The sequence below is a fragment of the Terrapene carolina genome, unplaced genomic scaffold (assembly GCF_002925995.2).
Source record: "Terrapene carolina triunguis isolate 2854851 unplaced genomic scaffold, T_m_triunguis-2.0 Scaffold68, whole genome shotgun sequence".
Lineage (NCBI taxonomy): Eukaryota > Metazoa > Chordata > Testudines > Emydidae > Terrapene > Terrapene triunguis.
Window position 1 is genome coordinate 44928022 of NW_020664419.1, and position 13169 is coordinate 44941190.

Below are 13169 nucleotides of genomic sequence, written 5' to 3' on the forward strand. Positions count from 1 at the left end.
TCTGTGTACAGAGGGGGCCTGCTGCAGATAGATTTTTTTTCCTGCTACCATATGGAAATGCAGACTCGTTCCCCTTATTCCCAGACCGCACAGAAGCCTCTTTAAATGGTCCCAGTGTCTGGTGCTGAGAGAATAGGCAAAGACTGAGGGGACCAGACAGGAATGGGTGGACAGGTATGTGTATGTGAGTGGGCCAGGAAGGAATTTGGGGGGGGGGGAGGTGACTGAGTAAGTGACACACATCACATCATCCCTCTTCAGGCCCCAAGGAACTTTCCTAAAAAATATATATATATATATATATATATAGCCTGGACTTTATTATCTGTTCTGCTCAGCCTCTCTGATCCAGAGGTGGCAGGGTCAGGCATGGCCAGGGTAGATATTTTGAAGCATCACTCCAATACACCCAGGCTACTGGCAGACCCGAACTCATGTGGAAGCTTAATACCTCATGACATATTGATTAAAAAACTAGAATGATTAAAATTAACATAGCACAAGTTAATTGGATTAAAAACTGGCTAACTGATAGGTCTCAATGTAATGTAAACAGGGAATCGCCATTGAATGGGTGTGTTTCTAGTTGGGTCCCCCAGGGTTCTTGCCCTATTCTTTTTAACATATGTATTAATTACCTAGAAGAAAACATAAAATTATCACTGATAAAGTTTTCAAGTGACTCAAAAATCGGAGGAGTAATAAATAATGAAGAGGACAGATCACTGATATGTAGCAATCTGGATTGCTTGATAAACTGAGCACAAGCAATTTGTGTTTTAATATGTCCAAATGTGTAAATGTATACATCTAGGAACAAAATGTAGGCCATACTTACAGGACAGGGACAGCAATGACTCTGAGAAGGATTTGGGGGACGTAGTGGATAATCAGCTCTACATGAGCTCCCATTGTAACACTGTGGCATAAGGGCTAATGCAATCCTTGGATGCATAAGTAGGGAAATGTTGATTAGAAGTAGAGAGGTTATTTTACCACTGTATTTGGCACTGGTGCAACTACTGCTCCAATACTGTGTCCAGTTCTGGTGACAACAATTCAAGAAGGGTGTTGCTAAACAGGAGAGGGTTCAGAGAAGAGCCACAGGAATGATTACAAGATTAGAAAACATGCCTTACTCATGGAGCTCAATCTATTTAGCTTAACAAAGAGAAGGAGAAGGGATGACTAGAAATATCTAGATGGAGAACAAATATTTGATAATTGGCTCTTTGATCTAGCAGAGAAAGGTGTAACACAATCCCGTGGCTGGAAGTTGAAAGTAGACAAATTCATACCGGAAATATTGTTAACAGTAAGAGTAATTAACCATTGAAACAACTTACCAAAGGTTGTGGTGGAGTCTCCATTTCTGACAATTTTTAAATCAAGATTTGAAGTTTTTGTAAAAGACCTGCTCTACGAATTCTTCTACAGCCTGTGTTATACAGGAGGTCAGACTAGATGATCGCAATCGTTCTTTCTGCCTCGGAATCTACAAAACAAAGGAGCTCTGCATGGATGGCTGTGGCTTCTATATCCCTGTGGATCCAGGCAGATCTGGCAGCTTTGGGTGTAGGCCTCATGACTTTTCTACAGTGGAGGGACCAAAGCCCAGTATAAGAATGTGAATAGAAGTCTGCAAATGATCCCTCAAAGACAGTTCCTCCCAGCACTATCCTCCACACAGGATATAGTGTGAGAGGGGCTGATCTGGGCCACCGTTATAAACCACCGCCATATTTTTTTATTAGATTTATTTGTCCTTATAAGGTCCCCGTGCTTTTAATCCAGTTGTTTACTGATACTTAATTCAGCAAACTACATTGGTTGTTTTTGTAAACATTAATGTACTACCTTGACATTAGATTTACCAAACATTTGAGAGAGGTCTGGGAATCACCTATGGAAGGTTTAGACCTGCGGGCCTTAATGTACGTACAATCATCATCAGCTACATAGAGTGACTATTCCTTGGCAGTGGCATTCCTCTCATGCTAGTGGTGAAGAAAACAGTAAAAATGCTCAGCTGTGGATTATTTTAATATGGAACTCTTTGCATCTGATAGCACAGGCTGCCACCTCTGCAGACTGCTGTGCATCCAGCGTGCATGGTGCAAGCCTCCATAGTATGGATGGGTAAACTTTCTGTGCCTAACTTAGAAACCACAATGACCAAAGTTTGATGGTGAAGTTCTAATTTGATGCTGTTGGTTTTCCTTTCAGAAGAGAGATTATGAGAAGAAAGGAAAGGAAGGGAGGGAGAATTGGAGGTGAAGAGAGTCAAAAATAGGGAGCAGATAAACTCACACTGAAGAGATAAGGATGCAGGAACAACTTTGAAAATGGGAAGCCTCACCCGAGCTGGACGTGCTTCAGTTGGGGGAAGGGCTTACAAAAGAATCTCTTCAGCACAGCAAGGTGGCAGGTGGAGAGAGTCAAACCTGCACTTGCTACCATGGAGGGACTATGTCAGAAGGGTATCCCCAGGAGGAGGACTCCTGCATGAAGCCAGGACTCCCCAGCCTTCAGAGGCCCATTGGCACCCCAAGGAGGGACAGTATGGTAGGAAGAGAACCAGGGGAGGGAGATGGCAGGACCACAAGTAGCTTCGTATAGTTGGCAAAAAGGGGCCCTGGGCCAGAACCTGGGGGGAGTGGGAGAGCCCAGGTTTCCCTACCACTATGTGGGGCTGCCACCACAAACTTTAACTCAGAGGTGGGCAAACTACGGCTCGCGGGCCACATCTGGCCCACGGGACCGTCCTGCCCGGCCCTGGAGCTCCCAGCTGGGCAGGCTAGTCCCCGGCCCTACCCCTGCTGTCCCCTATCCCCCACAGTCTCAGCTCACCGTGCCGCCAGTGCTCTGGGCAGCGGGGCTGCATGCTCCTGCTGGGCAGCACAGCTGTGAGAGCCACGGGTGTAGTGTATTAAATTGCTCCTTGTAGGAATGTGCTACTTACAGTGTACTACTTATGGCTGCCGGTCCTGGTGCTCTGAGCGGCATGGTAAGGAGGTGGGGAGCGGAGGGGTTGGATAAGAGGCAGAGTGTCATGGGGGCGGTCAGGGGACGGGGAACAGGGGCAATTGGATAGGCATGGGAGTCCCGGGGGGGCCTGTCAGGGGGCAGGGGTGTGGATAGGGGTTGGGGCAGTCAGGGAGCAGGGAGGGGTGGGTAGAGGGGGGCAGTTAGGGGACAAGGAGCAGGGGGGTTTGGATGGGTTGGAGGTTCTGAGGGGGGCAGTGAGGGGGCGGGAAGTGGGAGGGGCCAGGCTGTTTGGGGAGGCACACCCTTCCCTATCTGGCCCTCCATACAGTTTCGGAACCCTGATGTGGCCCTTGGGCCAAAAAGTTTGCCCACCCCTGCTCTAACTGCTAGGTGGGAGCTCACCCACTCACAGGTGGATAATGAAGTAAAGTATTTTTTCAGTCAACCCAAAAACACAGAAACAGAGGACGAAACTGTGGAAAGAGTTGGGGGGAGGGGTTGGGGAGTTTTTTTGGGGGGGAAGAGGGGAGGAATAATTCTAATGAAAAAAATGAACCCATTATAGTAAAAACTGTATAGTATCTACACTATAGTAGAGTAGGGTACCCATCTTGTTCCAGCTTCAATGCTTCTGGGAGGGGATGAGGTAATGGCCCTAATGAATAGTTTTAGCTTCATGGTTTTTCTTTACATTGAAGTGTCCGGGGGTGAGGGGGAGTGGGGATGGAGAGGTGATTGTCATAAATTACAGGATAAAAGAGTCTAAGCTAGTTTTATGATGTTGCCTGTCATGGTTAGAGTTCTTCATTCCACGAATGAGCTATGAGCGCGCGCGCACACGCATTTTACCATAACATTCTCAGGGTATTTTAGAGAACAATTCAGCCTCCAAATACAATAGAAAGATATGGCTGCTGTGATACAGCTCATAAACTGTTGAAATTTCTATGGTAGATTTAAATACATGTTTTATATAATTGATTTACTATTACTACTGGATCCACTGGTGTACTTTAATTTGCTCCATTTGTTTGAAAATGATATAGCAGGGTGACAAATTATACCCCTGCATATTTCTGAAATGTTAGTAACGCTGTTATTTCTTCTCACTCTCCATGGCTTCCCTAGAAGTGTCTATTCAAGGGAAGGCTCTCAGTTAGCAGCAACCCAGACTAAACTCTACAAAGTGTGTTTCTGAGGATCATTTTTATGGGAGATGCTCCCAGTGCTTAATTTATAATGAAATAGGTGCCAGGCCTCAAGTAATTTTTACTTTCGTAACTGATCCCCCAAGCGGCCAGAGGTGCCAGGGCTATGGACTGCCAAGCCAGGAGGTGCCAGAGCTCAACCTTGGCTAGCCCTGGCACAAATTATGCACTGGATTCTCCACAGGCATGTGCAGTCTCGTAGGATGATGATTACAAGGGTCTTTTAAAACATCAGCCAAGGGAGGCAGGGGGTGTTGCCTGTAGAGCACACACATTTAAGAATGTGTGTGTTGAGAGAGAGAGATGACTCAAGGGACAGGGATTCTAAAATACATCAGGTCAGTAACCTAGTCAAACAGGATAATGTGGACAAGGCACAGCACAGACAGTGCTTAAACAAAGAGTGAAGCTCAGTGCAACGTGTGCCCTGAAAGTGGAAATATCTGCTCTTACAGCCAGTTATTCCCCAGGCAAAAATACCTAGGGGTGAAATAGTTTTCAGAGGGAACACAAAGTAGCTGAGCTCAGAGCAAGCTTTCTGCTTTCCCCTCACCCTTGCCCTCCTTCCTGGTCTTCTGGCCACTGCATCCTTCAAGAGAGGCAGTACTTTGCAGGAGTGCCCAGCAGGGGTGAAGAAAAGGGTTTCATAGAACAAACTGTCTTGTATGCTTTGAAGCTCATTGCCTGCTCTAATCCAGAGAAGCTTTGCTGTCTGCTGTGAGAGGAGGATTCACTGCATGAGCACTATCTTCAGTCCAGCAGGGAACTGAAGCTGACTGCTAGCGATGGTCTGACCAACATGCTCCTGACCATGAGACACCCCTTCTTTCTGAGACACCCAACTGACCTGCATTTGTACTGTGGCTGCAATAAAGCAAAGGGGTCTGATCCAACGCTCATTGTCATAACTATAAAGGGAAGGGCAACAGCCCTCCTGTGTACAATACTATAAAATCCCTCCTGGCCAGAGACTCCAAAATCCTTTTACCTGTAAAGGGTTAAGAAGCTCAGGTAACCTGGCTGACACCTGACCCAAAGGACCAATAAGGGGACAAGATACTTTCAAATCTTGGTGGGGGGAAGGCTTTTGTTTGTGCTCTTTGTTTTGGTGGTAGTTCGCTCTTGGGACTAAGAGGAACCAGACATCAATCCAGGCTCTCCAAATCTTTCTGAACAAGTCTCTCGTATTTCAAACTTGTAAGTACAGCCAGGCAAGGCGTGTTAATTTTATCTTTGTTTTCTCAACTTGTAAATGTACCTTTTGCTAGGGTGTTTACCTCTGTTTGCTGTAACTTTGAACCTAAGGCTAGAGGGGGGTCCTCTGGGCTCTTTAAGTCTGATTACCCTGTAAAGTTATTTTCCATCCTGATTTTACAGAGATGATTTTTACCTTTTTCTTTAATTAAAAGCCTTCTTTTTAAGAACCTGATTGCTTTCCCTGTTTTTTAGATCCAAGGGGGTTGGATCTTGATCCACCAGGAGTTGGTGGGAGAGAGGAGGGGGGATGGTTAATTTCTCCTTGTTTTAAGATCCAAGGGGTTTGGATCTGTATTCACCAGGGAATTGGTGAAGAGTCTCTCAAGGCTACCCAGGGAAGGGAATTAGCACATTGGGAGTGGTGGCAGCAGACCAGATCTAAGCTGGTAGTTAAGCTTAGAAGTTTTCATGCAGGCCCCCACATCTGTACCCTAAAGTTCAGAGTGGGGAAGGAGCCTTGACACTCATTAAAGTCAATGGAAAGATTCCTATTGACTTCAGTGGGAGCTGGATTGAACCCATGGTGAGTTGGGAGGAAGCTGCTGCTACATAATGAAAAGGTCTCCCAATTGAAGGAAAGAAGGCACAGGCTAATACTGAATAAAATACACTTTGTTACTAACATTTAAAAAAATTAACACACTAATGAGCTTTTTTAGCTGATGTATTACTGGAAGAAGCAACAAATACTTAATGTGCCATGCTGTTCTTAGTCTATTATGGAAGAGGAAGATAGTGTACATTGGACAGAAGCCTTTTCATATAGCCAAAGAAAGCTTTCACACATTTGCTGTCCCTCCCCTCGTCCCCTGGATCTCTACTGCAGAACTGAAGTAGGTCCTGTCAATAATCCTAAAGCCGTATTTTCAAATCGATTCCAGTCTGAGTTTGTTATGACAGTAAAACCTGACCTGCATGATGATAAACAAGCAAAAATCAAAGCAGGGCAAAAACAGGGCTTCACGCATATAAACAGAGTAATCATCAGTGTGGTGGTCTCTTTGCAATCTCTTCATGGTAATCGCTTACTTCTGGCTGACTACAGTGTTTGATACTTTCAAAGCAGTGGGGAGTGACTGTGTTCTCCAATAGTTTCAGATCTTTCAAAGAAGTTAGGAAATTATGAACATCTTGTTAATTTTTACCTTCTTGGAGAATAATATCAAAGAATAAATGTTGTTCTCCTGATTTAGTTATTTCTATATCCATGGGTTTGCAATTTCATACATTTCTACTTCAGTTAAAATGCATGTGATAGATTTTCTCCCACCTCTACAGGAGAAAGAGAGATGGTTTCCTCCCATCTCTAAGTGGGCTTAGATATTTGGTTGTCTTTTCTCCCCAGAGATGCAGGGCCAAAGGGTTGTTCTCAATTCTCCTCACAGAAGATAGGGAACTGAGATAGGGTCTGCTCTCCATCAGCCCTCACTTGCACAAGAGGTGGGAAGGTTATCTCCCGTGGCCAGCAATGCATGTGAGCCTAGCCCAGGGCTGCTGCAGACCACAGTCCAAAACAGTTGTTTTGCCAACCCTAACTCTGGGGCCTTGAAAGGTTCGAGTTCAGTTACAAATTCTTAACGCATAAAGTGGATTTGAATTTAGGCAAAATGTGTCTGCCCAGCCCTAGTAATAAGTAGCTGGTGGTCTAATGCAAGGCAGGGAATAGCTGATTTAAATGATAGGTTACAGACTACAGTTAGTAGTTCTGAAATTTCACATTTGAATTCCTTCAGAACTCTTGGGTGAATACAATCTGGTCGTGGTGACTTATTACTGTTTAGTTTATCAATATGTTCCAAAACCTCCTCTAATGACACCTCAATCTGGGACTGTTGCTCAGTTTTGTCACCTAAAAAGAATGGCTCAGGTTTGGGAATCTCCCTCACATCCTCAGCCGTGAAGACTGATGCAAAGAATTCATTTCGTTTCTCCACAATGGCCTTATCGTCCTTGAGTGCTCCTTTAGCACCTGAGTTGTCCAGTGGCCCCACTAGTTGTTCCCCACATCAGTCCTTCCAGGGGCAAGATTTGCCCTCCAATCCCCGTGGGACAAGGTGGCTGAATCTGTCCCTAAACCTGACTGATTCCTGGGAGCTCAGAGCCATATATGCTGACTCTGACCCCTGCGGGAACTCTGCATGGCACCCTGGAAGCACAGCTCCATTCGAGCCATAAGGCAGAGATTCCCTCTGGCTACAGGAGCCCCAGGATCACCATGAGGGTTATACGGAAAAAGACGTGCAACCTTGGGGTGATTTACCATTTTAGGGCAATGACTAGGTGGCCCTCCAGGGAGACTCTCTAGCCTGCCCAGTCTCTCTAGCCTGCCCAGTCTCTATTTTACTCCCCTATGTGCACTCCCATTCATGGGGCCTATGCATGGGGCAACTCTACCATGCTTTGATCTGGGGGGCAGAGGGAGAGGCGGAATCCAAGCTACTGTATGTAAAACTACAACTGCTAATCGTCTGTCTTATCTAGTTTATTTTAGTGGTTTTTATTGTAACAGCTATTGATGAAAGCATTTTATAAATGCCATTAACAGATTGTTGGCGCAATTATTTGTTATATCGTTCATGATAATCATATTACTGTAACCGTAACTCTTTCCTCACACACCTCTTCCCTCTTTTTTGCTAGCCTCACTCCTCATATCATGGCCAGAATTAGATTGTAAACTCTTTGGGGTTGGAAATTGTGTCTTTTTCCTTGTTCTTTAGAGTGCCAATATGCTTCTGGGTTACTGTAATAATAATAATAATAATAAACAATAATACACTATGGTAAGTGAATCAGTGCAGATCACATCAGAAGCTGTCAAAAATACGGTGTAAAATTATTATGCTCCTTTTACTTAGGAAATTACTGCTCCTTTGCTTTGGAAAATGCATTAGGAGTCCTGCATTTATTTGGGTTTGTGAACTCGGTAGCTCCTTGGATTTTGTTATGGTTCTTTTGATTTGGTTCGGTTATTTTTTAAGAACTCATCAGTCATTCTTTCCAGGTGAATCTTGAGGAGTCATTCTGAATGAGATCCTGAGGCAGCTAGAATGATGTCTCTGCAGAAAACCCTTTGGCTATTTTGCTCATTAGTGACATTTTTATTCCACACAGAACTAGCTACAAGTATCTGACTGACCAGGAATACTCTGAGCAGCAACAGAAATGACAGCAGATGGCAGGGTCAGCTTTTTAGCTCTGTTTCTCTAATTAAAGACTTTACACATAGTGTCAGGTAAAAATCAGCTGTCAGAAATTTCATCTGATCATAATTGATCATCATTAATAAATCTGTTCCAAACCAGACTGCCAAAATCAGCTATGATCATGTAATCTCAACTAATGAGTAAACTAGCTAGAATAGCTATCCATGAGTGGACTCTCTACCTTACACAACTGGAATAGAAATAATTCCTGCCTGCACAGAGAGATGCAGAACGATCTTGTAACTAGGGCTGTCGATTAATCACAGTTACTCACGCAATTAACTCAAAAAAATTAATCATGATTTAAAAAATTAATCGCGATTAATCGCACTTTAATTGCACTGTTAAACAGAATACCAACTGAAATTTATTAAATATGTGGGTGTTTTTCTACATTTTCAAATATATTGATTTTAATTACAACACAGAAAACAAAGCGTGCAGTGTTTATATTATTTTTATTACAAATATTTGCACTGTAAAATGATAAAAGAAATAGTATTTTTCAATTCACCTCATACAAGTACTGAGGTGCAATCTCTTTATCATGAAAGTGCAACTTACAAATGTAGACTTTGTTCATTGTTATATAACTGCACTCAAAACAAAACAATGTAAAACTTTAGCACCTACAAGTCCACTCGGTCCTACCTCTTATTCAGCCAATCGCTTAGACAAACAAGTTTGTTTACATTTACAGAAGATAATGCTGCCTGCTTCTTATTTACAATGTCACCTGAAAGTGAGACCAGGTGTTTGCACAGCACTTTTGTAGCTGGCATTGCAAGGTATTTATGTGCCAGATATGCCAAACGTTCATATGCCCCTTAATGCTTTGACTACCATTCCAGAGGACATGCTTCCATGCTGATGACGCTCTTTTAAAAAAAAATGCATTAATTAAATTTGTGACTGAACTCCTTGGGGGAGAATTGCATGTCTCCTGCTCTGTTTTACCCGCATTCTGCCATATATTTCAGGTTATAGCAGTCTTGGATGATGGGCCAGCACATGTTGTTCATTTAAAGAACACTTTCACTGCAGATTTGACAAAACACAAAAAAGGTATCAATGTGAGATTTCGAAAGATAGCTACACCACTAAACCCAAGGTTTAAGAATCTGAAGTGCCTTCCAAAATCTGAGAAGGATGAGGTGTAGAACACGCTTTCAGAAGAGTTAATAGACCAACATTCCAATGCAGAAACTACAGAACCCGAACCACCAAAAAAGAAATTCAATCTTCTGTTAATGGCATCTGACTCAGATAATGAAAATGAACATGCATTGGTCCTCACCGCTTTGGATCGTTATTGAGCAGAACCTGTCATCAGCATGGATGCATGTCCTCTAGAATGGTGGTTGAAGCCGGAAGGGACATATGAATCTTTAGTGCAGCTGGCACATAAATATCTTGTGATGCCAGCTACAACAGTGCCATGCGAACGCCTGGTCTCACTTTCAGGTGACATTGTAAACAAGATGTGGGTAGCATTATCTCCTGCAAATGTAAACAATCTTGTTTGAGTGATTGGCTGAACAAGAAGTAGGACTGAGTGGACTTGTAGGCTCTAAAGTTGTATATTGTTTTATTTTTGAATGCAGTTATTTTTTTATACATAATTCTACATTTTGTAAATTGCACTTTCATTATAAAGAGATTGTGCTACAGTTCTTGTGTTAGGTGAATTGAAAAATACTATTTCTTTTGTTTTTTACAGTGCAAATATTTGTAATAAAAATAATAATATAAAGTGAACATTGTATACTTTGTATTGTGTTGTAATTTAAATCAATATATTTGAAAATGTAGAAAATATCCAAAACTCTTTAAATAAATGGTATTCTATTGTTGTTTAACAGTGCGATTAATCGGGATTAATTTTTTTAATTGCTTGACAGCTCTACTTGTAACATTAGAGTGGTTTACTGGACTGGACTTTTGGCTGTGGTTACAGTTTCAATCTTTGACTGAGGTCCTATGATTCTGCATGTATTGTGGGTTTAATACTTTACACAAAGGAGTCAAGGCCTGTTCTTTGTCTAGTGCCAGGGGAATCTGTGTCATCTTCAGATGACACATTGATTTTACATAAAGCAGTAAATACTAATATTGGATTAGCCCAGACGGTCTCTGAAAACCATGAGATAAATAACCCTGATAGCTACTTTGCTCTCCCAGGGAAAAAGAGGCTTGCTAGGAGTTTACTTCTAAAAATAAGTGATGGCTGCTTATTAAAAACAATGTCATCCTTGTATTTTCCATGGACTTGTTTGGGCTATATGCCCACATGGAAAACTTGTTGCCAGCAAGTCGGATAACATACTCCAAATCATCCTCTTTTATGTTCTCCTGGCTTCCCATTTTCTTTGCAAGGAACTATCTTGAATCAGAAGGGTGCACTGAACTGTGAGTGTGTATAAACAAGGGCCAGTTTCTAAGACACAAAGAGCCATTGTACCATACTGTCCAAGACCAGAGTAATTTGCAAAGTAAAATAAACCCTGTAAGTGTGTTAACTTCACAGAGGATTGGTTATGCGGCTATGGTGAAGTCAGCAGCACCTTGCAAAGGCTATTACCGCAGTTGTTGTTTTCCCTCAGGTGAAGCCAATCAGGTGTGACATGTCTCTACCTTTACTCCTGCTTCTGCTGTGCATGTCTCTAGTAAGACGACAACGTTGTCCTGCTCAGGCTTTATATAGGATGGCTTGGAGCAAATTGAAGTAGAGCTAGATACTGTCAGAAGTGTGATGACTGTTTATTGATGTAATTTAGGGTATTCTGCTTAATACCCGTATTAGAGGGAGCAAGATTTCACCCACCCAAACACCCATCAGGAGCACTGTGACCTCCTTGCTCTTCCTTGTCATGAACCAGCTCATCTGAATTGTGCTCCTGAAAAGGTGCATGGTAGGCAGGTTCATCCTGTGGGCCATGCCTAGAAAGTAAACTATTGGCAAGAACACATAACAGGCATGGGAAGAACAAAGAACTGAAGTGCACTGGTGTCTCAACCCCTGAGGCAATCTGCCTGTCCTAGTACACCAATAGCTGAGTACGTGCCTACTGAAAATAAGTCACTGTCTTGTATAGCATGGCTAGAACACTACAATGCAAGTCACTTAAGCACAAAAGCAGAACACAACACCAAGGAAGCCACAAAAATGCTTTCCAAGTAGAACTCCTGACATGGTACTGAGTCCATGCTGCATGGAAATACTTGAGCAAAATAACAAGTAAAAATTAGAACTCAGATATTTACTCCACATCAGACAGTCTTGCCATGGGAGATTACTGACAAGGTCATTAACATCCAGACATTGTTTCTTGTGAAACAGCCTCACCACTTGGAGAGAAAACATTAGAGGTAACATTCAGAAGATCTAAACATTATGTGAACTATTCAGAATGGACACAGTTTTACCTTAAACAGACTGCTACTGTTTCGGTAACTTTTAATTGCTGATTATACTAAATCCATTTGGAAAAAAACACCAGAGGTCAATGGTAGATTATAAATAAGGTAAGATGATATGTAAGTATTGTTGAATATTTTAATTGTCTCAAATTTATTCAGGCAAAACCACTTTTCTATCTTCATGTTTATATTTTCACCTTCCTATGTTCATTTGTCTCTGAGGGCCACTATTGTTTTATGTCTGGTGTTTTATTCTGAAGAGTTTTCAGTATGCAACTGGGAATAAGTGATCTTTTCCTTACACATAATATACAACAAGAACCTCTGGTTTGTGTCACTAGAATGTTTTGGCTTTAGGCTAATTTCAATCTACTGTATATTGCTTTCTTTAAATTCTAAAAATCATCCAATCTAATGGATATATGAAAAATTTATATGTGGCCTGGAAGTCACTCGGAGTGAAATTGCAAGCTGTTTATAACAAACCTGTACCATTCATAACCAGGTAGTTCAAAGGCAATCATCTTCCACAGATTACTCTTGAAATGCTTCATATGAGGTTGAGAAGTGAAGCGATAAAATTGCAGTTAGCACAGAAGTCTGTTTTTTATTCTTGGAAGGTATATGAAAAAATTCAGAAACAAATTGATATGACAAATTAGAACTTCTAAAATGCTCTTAGATATACATGGGCCAGAGAGTCCAAAGTCATTTTGGTGCAATTTACAAACATACTTTCCAGGGAGTAAAAGAATTCAAACCCTTATAGCATGCCACAATCTGCAATGGCTTTTTTCTCCCAGAATGGCTAGTATTCTCCTGAAGTATTGCAGGAATTCTACAAATATCGTTAACGCTTTGAACATAAAACTCTATAACACTGAATAGCTACATCTCACCAATATGGAATTCCAATTGAAATGTGAACTTTAGAAGCTTCAGAAAAAGATATCTTTTAAATTTAATGATCAATCAAATAACCACTTGAAACCGAAGCACCTGATTTGTGTTATGCTAGTGTAGTTATACTGGTGCAGGTCCATTGACTTCAAAGGAGTTATTCCTGATTTGCACTGGGGCAGACTAAGAG